Source organism: Gossypium hirsutum, chromosome A01 (genome assembly GCF_007990345.1).
Source record: "Gossypium hirsutum isolate 1008001.06 chromosome A01, Gossypium_hirsutum_v2.1, whole genome shotgun sequence".
NCBI lineage: Eukaryota > Viridiplantae > Streptophyta > Magnoliopsida > Malvales > Malvaceae > Gossypium > Gossypium hirsutum.
This window is the reverse complement of record NC_053424.1, coordinates 12,423,333-12,437,267: the sequence shown is the minus strand read 5'-3', so window position 1 is coordinate 12,437,267 and position 13,935 is coordinate 12,423,333.

Below are 13,935 nucleotides of genomic sequence, written 5' to 3'. Positions count from 1 at the left end.
AGGGGGTAAAGAGCACAATAGTAGCATAACTTGATCTTCATCATCAATCTGAACCTCGATGTTCTTCAAATCATTCAAGAGAGAAACAAACTCAATGATGTGATCCCTAATAGATTCATCTTTTACCAAATGGAATGTATACAGGCGCTGCTTCAACACCAAGCGATTAACCAGAGACTTTGCAATATATATGGTTTCTAACTTTCTCTATAAGATTGTTGTTGTTTTCTCTGAAAGTACCTCTTGCAACAAATTGTTCATGAGGTACAACTGAATTACAGATAGGGTCTTCTCATCAATCTCATCCCATTTTGACTAATCTAGATTTCAGGCTTTTTCTCGATAACGTTTTTTTCAGGCCATTCTGAACTAGGATTACCGTCATTCGAACTTGCCATAAAATGAAATTTGTGTACCTGTTGAACCTCTCAATATCGAACCTCATTGCCATCATTGAATGTGTCGATCTACGGAAGTTGAACCATAGCTTTAATACCAGTTTGTTGGGGATCAACCTATATATGCTACAAGAAAATAAAAGTAAAAGTAGAGAATATCAAACACACAAATATTTACGTGGAAAAATTCCTTCAAAGAAGAGGATAAAAAACCACAACCAAAGGAGGCTTCACTAAATGAGCAAAAATTGAAAAAGTACAAGATTGAGATATTCTCAACAAATAACCTTAATCCCGAAAGAACAAAGCACTTTGGCTAAAACCCAAAATTTCCTAAAACTCACAACTCTATTAATCTCAAATTTGATTAAAATGATTAATTTAGGTTACAACAACCCTTTTTAGGCTAAATTCGTAGGTTAAACACGACTAAAATAAACCCTAAACTAATTGGAGTTTAACTGAAAAACAATAACAGAGTTTAACTAGGGGAAGAAAACACGGTTGAATTGGGAAACACGTCTCAACATTGTACATCCTTTGTAGGGACATCGTTGAGATGTCGAGTATCACCTCATCGGGACATCAACTCTTCCACGTCGCAATGTCGATTCATAAATACAAAGCACACTCTACACGTACCCATAGTTGAATTCGAACAAATAAAGTAATATATAATGATAAACCGTACGAGTCATATATTTATGCGCCAAAATATACCGCAAGACAACTAATCAAAATTCCATTCCTTGTTGAACTTGGAAACAAGTATATATGGTTGAGTACAAATTGAGTTTGATGTTGTTTGGCTAAGAAGTTAAATATGTAGTGCAAAGTTCATTAAAAATTTCAAAACAGGTACTTGTTTTGCAATTAAACGTTTCTAACTCAAAACAAATATTTGGTCTGAAATCAATATGGTCCCCCAAAATCCAGCTGCTTGTTTGATAATAAATTTGATCATACATAATCTCTTTTCGTCTCAAACGTCATTGTTTTCATAATTGTGAGTTCGATATTTGGCACACTACCGAAAAGACCCATTATAGGCCACACCCTAGGTAGATAAAATAAATAAATATTAATCAATAATTCATTTGGATCAATATGTACAATTCAACCCAAAATCTTTTGAACAATGAAAAGTATTCTATGTAAAGAGGTTTCGGCATTTAACCCTTGAATTTCTTTTTAAATAAATTTGACCATTTAGTAAAATACATATTTTAAATATATTTCTATATTAATACTTATTTATTTTTTTATTTTCAATACTTATTTAATATTTAATATAACTAATTGGTTTAATATCTAATCAATTCAACCTATGATTAATTTAACTTTTGATCTTATTCAAAAACATTATAAATAATTAGGGATAACAATAGAGAAAGGCATGGACGAATATGTCAAATTCACATTGTTCCATAACTAATACATTCTACTCCCTACCCACCCTACTCTGAATGCATAATCTTTAAAACTACTACCACATTCATGAATAATTGATACATTCATCTCTGTCTCACCCCGATTTATTTTTTAAAAATAACTAATACATTATATACCCTTTTAGTAGTTATATATTAAAAGAATTTAGGGTTTATTTTATTATTATTTAATTTTACATTTTTACCTTTTAACAATTATATGCAAGGGTAAAATAATCATTTCATTTATTGGGGTAGGGGAAGGCAAATAATTATCATAATTCTTGACCATCCCTACAATTAGCTTATGACAATAACTTATATTTTATTGAAATTTTTAAAATTTATTTTTGTAAAATAAAAATAAAAATATGTGAAAACTAAAAAAATAATAAAAACACGTTTTGATTGTTTTTACTAAAAATGTTTTGTAAAATTAAAAATGATGAAAACAATGATTTTTAACTTTAAGGGAGTGGACATTGATTCAAATAATATAAATACAAAAAATATTCTCTTTTTTCAATAGTTTTTCTAATATTGAATCCAGTATACTAGTTTGAATCCATATAAATGTAAAATTTATTTTATTTTATTTCTCATATTTTTATTTCAAAAAATATGTACGAAACATATTTCATTGAAAACATATTTTTATTTGTATTTATCAAATGATTTTTTAAATTTTTTTCATATTTCATTGAAAACATATTTTTATTTGTATTTATCAAATTATTTTTTAAATTTAAAAAAATAATTTTTAAAAATGAAAATAAAAAATATTTTCAGATATCAAACTGAACTTAAATTTCTCATATTTACTGATTTTTTTTCCACCAGATATTTATTGATTTGAAAATATATAATAAAAATATAATAACTTAAAAAACATCTAGTCAGACGTAATTGAATTTTTTGAACATTAAATAAAAATTAAATTAAAAATAATTAAAATGTAATATTAAAATATAAAATTTAATTAAATCTTGTAATATTAATTTTCAATAAAACCCAATTTATGTTTATTATCTCCTAATGATTTCAAAAGGAGCTAGAAGTACATACTATATAGACCTATAAAATCCAATTTATCCCTATTAACTCATAATCAAGGTAGTCAGCACTGCAAGATACATCATTTTTTTCTATTAGAATTAGTGTGTATTGATTCCAATTTATTTTTGTGTATCATTTTAGATTTATCGATATTTTTAAAAAAATATATATATGTATATAAAGTATTTATAAATATCAACTTAAATTACATTAAATAAATTTCAAATATAAAATAATCATGTACCGGTTGATGCATAATGTTCCGATAAAAATTTCTATTATTTATTATCATAATGGTAAAAAATTAAAATTTGTATATTTTTTAATTATTATTCATGCATCAATTGTTATATAATGTTTTGACCAATACGATTAAAAGTTAAAATTAGATGGAATGAGTTGATACGATCTATATGTACCGGAATTTTAGCAAATGTGAAAAAAAGAAGAAGTTAATTGTAGGATTTATTTATGGAACAATGTGGCCCAATCGAAATTACTGTAATTTGTGAGAAATCAACTGAAAGAAGGTGAAAATATAGATTATAACATTCTTTGTTAGAATGAAGTGACCAAAATTCTTATTTAAATAAAATACGATGGAAAATAAAATAAAAGTAAAATCCATACAGAACTAGACTTCTTTTATTTTATTTTAGAATAAGGTTTTTTAAACCTTATTAAACTTCATCTATTTTATATTGATTAGGATAAGGTGTTTCAATCCTACTAGAATATGGCTTTACAAGCCTATAAATAGACATAGTCTATTCCTTTTGTATTGATTCAAAATTTTTGACATAGTGAATTTTCTTCTCCTCCGCCCGTGATTTTTTTCCCGAAAGGGTTTCCACGTAAAATTTGTGTGTTCTTTATTTTATTTTATTTTTTACAAATTTGGTATCAGAGCTTCCGAGTTATTCATCTCGATCATGGTAATGGCTTCTTTGAAGTATGAAATTCTGCTGTTGGATCGCAACACCATATTTGCGTTGTGGCAAATTAAGATACAAGCAGTTCTTACACAAATGGATCTGGAGGATGCCTTGCTAAGGATAGATAAGATGCCTTCGACATTAACAGATGAAGAAAAGAAGCGTAAGGATCGAAAGGCGTTAACACAATTACATCTACATTTGTCCAACAAAATTTTACAGGATGTGATGAAAGAGAAGACTGCCGTTGCATTATGGAAGAGGCTAGAACAAATATGTATGTCAAAAACTCTAACAAGCAAGTTGCATATGAAGCAGCGTCTTTATGCTCATCGTTTGAAGGAAGGTGCACCTGTACACGAACACTTAACAGTGTTTAAAGAAATTCTCTCAAACTTGGAGGCCATGGAGGTTCAGTATGATAAGGAAGATCTAGGGTTGATTCTACTTTGTTCGTTGCCCCCGTCTTATTCAACCTTTAGAGACACGATTTTATATAGCCGTGAGTCTCTCACAGTTGATGAGGTTTATGATTCTTTAACCTCGTATAATAAGATGAAGCATCTTATGGTTAAACCAGACTCTCAGGGAGAGGGTCTCATTGTTCGTGGGAGACAAGATCGGAATGCTGATGATGATCGTGGTAGGATACAGGAACGGAATCCTCGTGGTAAATCTAAAGGTAAATCGAAGTCTTCAAATAGTGGTAAAACTTGTAACTTCTGCAAGAAGAAAGGGCAAATTAAATCTGAGTGCTATAAGCTACAAAATAAGATTAAAAGGGAGGCTGCGAATCAAAAGGAAAAACAACCAGAAAATTTCGGTGAAGCTGATGTTGTAGAAGATTACAGCGATGGTGAACTTCTAGTTTCTTCTATCAATGATTCTAAAGTAAATGAGGAATGGATACTTGATTCAGGCTGCACCTTCCACATGAGTCCCAACCGGGATTGGTTTACAACTTATGAAACAGTGTCTGAAGGTGTTGTTTTGATGGGAAATATTGCTTCGTGTAAAATCGCAGGTGTTAGAACAGTTAAAGTTAAGATGTTTGATAGAGTTGTTAGAACACTTAGTGAGGTACGACATGATCCAGAATTGAAGAGAAATTTAATTTCGTTGAGTACTCTTGATTCAAAAGGGTACAGATATACAGCTGAAAGTGGGATTTTAAAGATTTCTAAAGGTTCCCTTGTTGTGATGAAAGGGCAAAGAAAAACTTCCAAGTTATATGTTTTGCGGGGTTCTACTGTTACTGGTGATGCAGCTGTCGCTTTCTCTTCTTTGTCAGATGATGATATTACTAAACTTTGGCATATGCGCCTAGGGCATATGAGTGAGAATGGCATGGTAGAATTGAGTAAAAGAGGACTTCTTGATGGGCAAAGAATTTGCAAACTAAATTTCTGTGAGCACTGTGTTTTTGGGAAGCAAAAGAGAGTTCGATACACTAGAGGAACCCATAACACGAAGGGAATATTGGAGTATATTCATTCTGATCTGTGGGGGTCATCCAGAGTGCCTTTGAGAGGTCGAGCTAATTATATGCTAACCTTTATTGATGATTTTTCTAGAAAAGTTTGGGCGTTCTTCTTGAAGCAGAAAAGAGATGTGTTTTCCGTATTTAAGTCTTGGAAAATTATGATTGAAGAGCAGACAGGAAAACAGATAAAATACCTCCGCATAGACAATGGCTTAGAGTTCTGTTCTGATGAGTTTAATAGATTGTGCAAGTCAGAAGGGATCATGAGACACTTGACAGTTCGTCATACTCCATAGCAAAACGGCGTTGCAGAACGAATGAACAGAACGATCATGGAGAAGGTTCGATGTATGTTGTCAAATGCCAACTTATCGAAGTCATTTTGGGCAGAAGCAGCCTCTACTGCATGTTTTTTAATCAACCAATCTCCATCCGTTGCCATTGAGAAAAAGACTCTACAAGAGGTATGGTCTGGTAATCCTGCTAATTATTCTGATTTAAAGATTTTTGGGTGTCCTGCGTATACTCATGTTGATAATGGAAAATTGGAACCGAGATCCATTAAATGCGTTTTTCTTGGTTATAAAGCTGGTGTAAAAGGGTATAAGTTATGATGTCCTGAAAATAGAAAAGTTGTGATTAGCAAAGATGTTATTTTTGATGAAACTGCTATGCTACCTAACTTATCTCTTAAAGACTCTTCCAATAAAGAAAATCAAAAGCAGGTGGAGCATCAGATTAATACAGAGTCAACTCCTCAAGCCAGAACAAAAGTTGAGAATAGAGTTGCTTCTTCACCACAATACTCTATCGCCAAAAACAGAACTAGAAGAGAAATTAAACCTCCAAAGAAGTATGCCGAGGCTGATCTAGTTGCTTATACTTTAAATGTGGTTGAAGATATAGATGCGAATCAAGAGCCATCTAATTATTCTGAGGCGGTTAGCTGTGAAGACTCAGAAAAGTGGATGTTTGCTATGCAAGAAGAGATGGAATCACTCCACAAAAACAGAACATGGGACCTTGTGAAACTTCCTAAAGGTAAAAAGGCTGTTCGTTGTAAATGGGTGTTTAAAAGTAAAGAAGGGACTCCAGGAGTTGAAGAACCCAGATATAAAGCAAGGCTTGTTGCAAAGGGTTACAGTCAAATTCCAAGAGTGGACTTCACAGATGTGTTCTCTCCAGTTGTTAAGCATAGTTCGATTCGAGCTTTGCTTGGTATTGTGGCCATGCATGATTTAGAGCTTGAGCAGTTAGATGTAAAAACTGATTTTCTGCATGGAGAACTTGAGGATGATATTTACATGCAACAACCAGAGGGTTTTATAGTCTCAAAAAAAGAGGACTATGTTTGCTTGCTGAAAAAGTCCTTTTACGGTTTGAAACAGTCACCAAGACAGTGGTACAAGAGGTTTGATTCCTTTATGACTTCTCATGATTTCAAAAGAAGTAGTTTTGACAGTTGTGTTTACTTTAAGAAAAACAGTGATGGTTCTTTTGTGTATCTACTTCTTTATGTTGATGACATGTTGATAGCAGCAAAAGATAAAGGAGAGATAAGAAATGTCAAAACCCAACTAAGTAAAGAATTTGAGATGAAAGATTTAGGACCAGCAAAGAAGATACTTGGAATGGAGATTCTCAGAGATAAAAAAACAAGTAAATTGTACCTAAGTCAGAAGGGGTACATTGAGAAAGTTCTTTGCAGGTTCAATATGCAGAGTGCTAAGCCTGTTAGTACTCCTTTAGCAGCCCATTTCAGACTTTCATCAGTTTTGTCTCCACAATTAGATGATGAGATTGAGTACATGTCGCATGTTCCATACTTTAGGGCAGTGGGATCTCTCATGTATGCTATGGTTTGTTCACGTCCAGATTTATCATATGTAGTCAGTACAGTTAGCAGATACATGGCGAATCCCGGTAAAGAACACTGGAAAGCAGTTCAGTGGATTCTAAGATACTTACGAGGTACTACTGATGTTTGCTTACAGTTTGGAAGAACTAGAGATGGAGTCATAGGGTATGTTGGTGCTGATTTTGCTGGAGACCTTGATAAAAGAAGATCTCTCACAGGTTATGTCTTTACAATCGGAGGTTGTGCAATCAGTTGGAAAGCCACTTTGCAGTCTACAGTCACTTTGTCTACCACTGAAGTTGAGTACATGGCGATTACTGAGGCTTGTAAAGAAGTTATTTGGTTGAAGGGACTCTTTAGTGAACTCAATGAAGACCTTCAAATCAACACAGTATTTTGTGACAGTCAGAGTACCATCTTTCTTACAAAAGATCAAATGTTTCAGGAGAGAACAAAACACATTGATGTTCGGTATCATTTTGTTCGTGATATTATTGCTCGTGGTGATATTGTTGTGAGCAAAATTAGTACTCATGAAATCCTGCAGATATGATGACTAAGTCACTTCCTATAACCAAGTTTGAGCATTGCTTAGACTTGGTTGGTGTTCATTGTTGAAGTTAAACCCTTAAGGGGTTTTATGGAAGAGGTGAAGAACTTGTTTATTGAAAGTTCGCGATGAAGAACTTGTTCATTGAGAATTTGTGTCAAGGTGGAGATTGTTAGAATTAAGTGACCCAAATTCTTATTTAAATAAAATATGATGGAAAATAAAATAAAAGTAAAATCCATATAGAACTAGACTTCTTTTATTTTATTTTAGAATAAGGTTTTTTAAACCTTATTAAACTTCATCTATTTTATATTGATTAGGATAAGGTGTTTCAATCCTATTAGAATATCGCTTTACAAGCCTATAAATAGACATAGTTTATTCCTCTTGTATTGATTCAAATTTTTTGACATAGTGAATTTTCTTCTCTTCTGCCCGTGGTTTTTTTCCCGAAAGGGTTTCCACGTAAAATTTGTGTGTTCTTTATTTTATTTTATTTTATTTTACATTCTTTTTAGACATACAATGTAGGTAAGCGACAGCATAGATTAGTATGGACTACAGTTGAAGAAAATGCAACTTTGTTTAATGTAAACATTAGAAATTGGTGAATTTTAGATGGGGGAAAAATGAGGACAATGTTGAAACCATGGATTTCCTCACAAATCTTTCAATTCCTTTGACTTATTTTACGAGGTGTTTGTCTCCGTTGTCACGTTACCAATTCTAACTCTCCTTTTCTTTTATACATATTTAGAGCCTATTTATTTAGCAATTCGCTATTGCTGATTGTAGTAGTTGGTTTCACCAACTGATTCTATTAACTGCTTATTTAAAAGTATTTGGTAAAACTTAGTTGATAATTAAAAGTTGATGTGTAAAATGACAAATAAGGGCATGATATATTTTATTATTAAGTATTTATTTGTTTATAATACTTTAGTCTTTATTGAGTGAAATTATTAAAATAAAACACTATTTTTGAAAATTAAAACATCCATTTAAGCAAGGAATATTTTCAAAAATTTAAATAAATAAATTTCTTAAGTTCCTTATTTACAAATATTATCCTTGTGGGAATTGATAGATATTAATAGTGTATCAATATAATTGTAGATTATATTCTTAGTGATAATTATGTCACGCTCTGAATAAATTTATCAAGTAGCATATTTCAATTAATATAAAGTTGCATAATAAATCATTTTACACAAGCAAATTGAAAATAAATTAAGAGCACATAAATTTTTAAGGATGAATTGGCTCGAGTGAAAATTTGTTACGGCAGTGTTGATTTTTGTAGAGACACAATGGAGTTTTTTTTTTTTAAGATTTACTTTGGACTTTGGAGGTGAAAGTGAAAATGGGAGACTGAAAGCTACTGATATCTTGACACCCCTATTTGGTTTGAGAGCATGTGGCAAATGGAGTAATATTTAAGCAACCGTGATCAAATATGCCATTCCACATATCTCATTCGCAATCAGCTGTTGAAAAAAGTTTTACATCCCAATGTTTTTTTTGTTTTGGAGGTTTTAACTCAATAAGCTCTTACAAACTTCCATTCACTAAACACTAGAGTTAGAGGGTTTGACTATCCAATCCTTCATTTAAGCCTAAATTAACTAAAAAAGACCTAAAGTTGTATCTACCAAACACCATTAAAAAACATTCAATGATAAATTTCAATTCAATAAGTCATTGTAGCGACGTAAAAAATTCTTCTTTTGGTCACTAATTGAGGCGATTTTTGGAAATTTAAAAACCGACTTTCAATTTTATTAAAAAAGGGAGTCGCCACCGATCCTTTTTCCTAGGTGTGATCGGATACCTAATAAATCCTCTTTTTCAAAAGAAAATTTATTTTTTAAACAAAAAGAAGGCCGAGTTTAGGTCTACGTTTAAAGCCAGAGAAAAAAATAGGGTTCGGGAGTCGGTTACGCACGAGGAAGGTATTAGCACCCTCGCGACGCCCAAAATTGGTATCTCGTTAAACATGTGTTGTCTTAATTTTCAAAAATGCGAGTTCAATGTGACATTTAATCATGATTCGATCAAAACACGAGAATTTTTATAATTTCAATTTCTTTTGAAAAGGACGTTCCGTTTTTAACACAAGCCGATTGACATTCACCCAACATAGCGATGAAATCTACGACTTAATGTTAAATCGGTGCGTTGTCTTATTTATTGAAATAAAAAAAATGAATAAAAATAAAAAGAAAAAACTAATATCGATGCTGAAATAAGATGTGATCTGATAGGGGGACCGAAACAGTAATTATTCCTTCCCATCAAAACGGAGTACATCAGCGGGGACTAAATTGAAAATTGCGACAAACTTTGGGACCAAATTAAAAATAAAAAATGACTTAATTGCAAAGTAAATAAAAAACCGAAAGGGCTAAAAACGCAATTAGCCCTTCCGTTAAAAAACACGCGGATCCTAAGAGGGTCGGGTCGGGTCGATCCAGTCCAAGTCAAAACGACGTTGTTTTGGGGTTTAATGGCCAACCCCAAGATGACGTCGTTTTGGAGGGCTATAAAAGGTCCATTTTCTTAAAAAAAAACATGTTTGCACTTGAAAGGAAAGAAAAAAAAGAGAGGGAGAGGGTGGGTGATTTCTGGCCACAAGGCCGACCACCATCCGGTCGCCGGACCACCGTCGACCGCCTTTGGCGCCACCGTACACGGCAGCCGGACCTCAAAAAAACCCTTTTTCGGTAATTCTAAAATGGGTAAGCTTCTTTCTTTTATTTTTACTTTCGTATAAAAAACAAAATAAAATTAAAAGGAAAACAATAAACAAACAAAGAACTTAAAACGAGAATAGACAAAGGAACCTCTTTTGCTTTGATCTTTGATTAATCTCCAAAAAAAAGAACCAGCCTCTCCAAAAAACTAGCCTTTACAATAACTCTTCTCCTTAATTACTCTCTAAAAAACCTCTCCAAAAATCCTTTACAATAACTTTCTCTCCAAAAACTTTTTTTCCTTCTTTTTTAAGTACAAAATATGAGAAGGCTTATATAGCCATTTACAAAATATTTTTTTATTGTTTATGTCTTCATTTGTAGGTAAAAGTGGTGGTAGAGCAAGTGTGGCTAGTGGAGTAGGTAGTGGAGCAAGTGTGGCTAGTGGAGTTTGTGGTGGAGCAATTTGGCTAGTGGAGTTGGTGGTGGCAAAGGCTAGGATTTAGTTGAGGAAAGTTTAGGTTGTGGGCTAGGGTTTTTTATTTTGATTTGGGCTTAGGGTTTGGGCCATTGGGGTTTTGATGTAAATTGGGCTTTGGGTAGTTAAGATTTTGGGTTTTGGGTTTAATTTTGGTGGGTTAGGTAAGGCTAAATTAGGTTTTGATGTAAATGGGTTAAAATTGGCCTACAACAGCTGCCCCTCTTTGCTTATTATCGTGTAACGGGAATAGAGCAAAGACACAAAGAAAGGCCAATTTTTCCCGGTCTTGCTAAGTATGGACTTCTTTGGTGTTCTTCTCATCCAGGTAGTCTCTTTCCAGTCCACCGCATCTTGTAGCTTTGGTTCAATCCAGTGCAAATTCGGAGATATGCCTTGTAGCTTCAATCTACTCCAATGTAACTTCAAGGGTATGAGATTTGTGGCTTCGATCCGCTTCACTGTAACTTCAAAAAGATAAGATCTACAACTTCAATCTGTTCTTCTATTGCTTCAGTGAGATAAGGTTTGTAGTCTTCTATTCTGCAACTTTAGAAAGGCAAGATCTGATATCCTCGATCAGCTCCACTGCAACTTCAGGGAGACAAAATCTTGTGTCTTCAATCAGCTCCAATCTTTATTCTTTATTCGGCATGTGATCCTGAGCTCAACTCATTTCTCGCAATATGAATTGACTCTTTAAAAACAGACATTAAAATAGAAATTGAACATAGCTCAGCACGTGAGCCAAGGCTCAACTCACTTCTCGCAATATGAGTTGATTTTTAAAACAAAATTTGTAAAACAGATTTTGAAAATACCTCGATATGTGACCCGAGGCTCAACTCACCTCTCGTAATATGAGTTGATTTTTGCAAAGCATAAATTGAAAAAAAAACATCAATTGAAAATACCTCGGCGTGTGACCTGAGGCTCAACTCACCTCTCGCAATATGAGTTGATTTTTTTGACAAACATAAATTGAAAAAAAAAAAGAAATTGAAAATACCTCAGCGTGTCCTGAGGCTGAACTCACCTCTCGCAATATGAGTTGATTTTTTTGGAAAAACAAAATTTTAAAAATAGAATTTGAAAATACCTCAGCGTGTGAGTCAAGGCTCAACTCACCACTCGTAATATGAGCTGATTTTTTTGAAATACAGAAGTTGAAGAACAAAAATGGAAAACACCTCAGCGTCTTGAGGTTCAACTCACCTCTCGCAATATGAGCTGATTTTTTTGAAAGAAAGAAATTGAAAATACCTCAATGTGTCTTGAGGCTCAACTCACCTCTTGCAATATGAGCTGATTTTTGACAAACAAAAATTGAAATTACCTCAGCGTCTTGAGGTTCAACTCACCTCTCGCAATATGAGCTGATTTTTTTGGAAGACAAAAATTGAAAATACCTCAACGTGTCTTGAGGCTCAACTCACCTCTCGCAATATGAGTTGATTTTTTTTTGAAACATAAATTAAAAAAATGAAAATTGAAAATACCTCAACGTATCCTGAGGCTCAACTCACCTCTCGCAATATGAGTTGATTTGAAAAGCAGAATTTGTAAGGCAAAAATTGAAAAACAGAAATTGAAAATATCTCAGCGTGCCCTGAGGCTCAACTCACCTCTCGCAATATGAGTTGATTTTTGAAAAACAGAAATTAAAAGCAGAAATTGAAAAATAGAAATTAAAAATACCTCGGCGTGCCCCGAGGCTCAGCTCACCTCTCGCAATATGAGTTGATTTTTGAAAAGCATAAATTGAAATTACCTCAGTGTGTCATGAGGCTCAACTCACCATTCGCAATATGAGTTAATTTTTTCAAAAGCATAAATTGAAAAAATGGAAATTGAAAACGGAATTTGAAAAGACCTCGGCGTATGGCCCGAGACTCAACTCACCTCTCGCAATACAAGTTGATTTTTTGACAACAGAAATTGAAATTACCTCAGCGTGTCCTGAGGCTCAACTCACCTCTCGCAATATAAGTTGATTCTTTTGAAAAATAGAAATTGAAAAGTAGAAATTGAAAATACCTCAGCACGTGAGCCTAGGCTCAACTCACCTCTCGCAATATGAGTTGATTCTTTTGAAAAATAGAAATTGAAAATGCCTCAGCGTCTTGAGGCTCAACTCACCTCTCGCAATATAAGTTGATTTTTTTGATTTTTTTTTGAAAGATAGAAATTGAAAATACCTCAACGTGTCTTGAGGCTCAACTCACCTCTCGCAATATGAGTTGATTTTTTTGAAAAATTGAAATTAAAATTACCTCAGCGTGTCTTGAGGCTCAACTCACCATTCGCAATATGAGTTGATTCTTTAAAAACAGACATTAAAATAGAAATTGAACATAGCTCAGCACGTGAGCCAAGGTTCAACTCACTTCTCGAAATATGAATTGATTTTTTTAAAAGACAGAAATTGAAAATACCTCAACGTGTCTTGAGGCTCAACTCACCTCCTTGCAATATGAGTTGATTTTTGAAAACAGAATTTGAAAAACAGATTTTGAAAATACCTCAGCGTGCCCGAGGCTCAACTCATCTCTCGCAATATGAGTAGATTTTTTTGAAAATAGAAATAAAAATATCAAAATACCAAAAGATGTCATCTGGTGGAACTCAGGGGTCTTTTCCTTTGATTCAGTACAGTTATCATCGCATCCTCTTGCTCTACTAGAGTACCTGTATATGTCATGCATGATGTTTATCATGATATGCACATGTTGGCCTTAAATGTCTTTATGCCTACATGATTTTGCTAAACGCCCCAGGCATGTTTGTCATATGTCCTTTTCCGTCATGATTTTTGATGATCTGTGTTCATTGCTTTGACTCTTGACTTTGTCTTCAGGCCCTGTATCCGTCCTCAAACTTCATGAATAATCGCTCTTTTGCCTCTTGGTTGAACTTTTGTCCTTGTTTTGAGGCTCTTGTAGTTGTCGAATTCTTATCCAGGTAATGCTTAAACATTTATTTTGTTTAGAGTATGTCATTTCACTATTTATCATGTAAATGAACCACATAATGAGATGCATGAAAATGGTC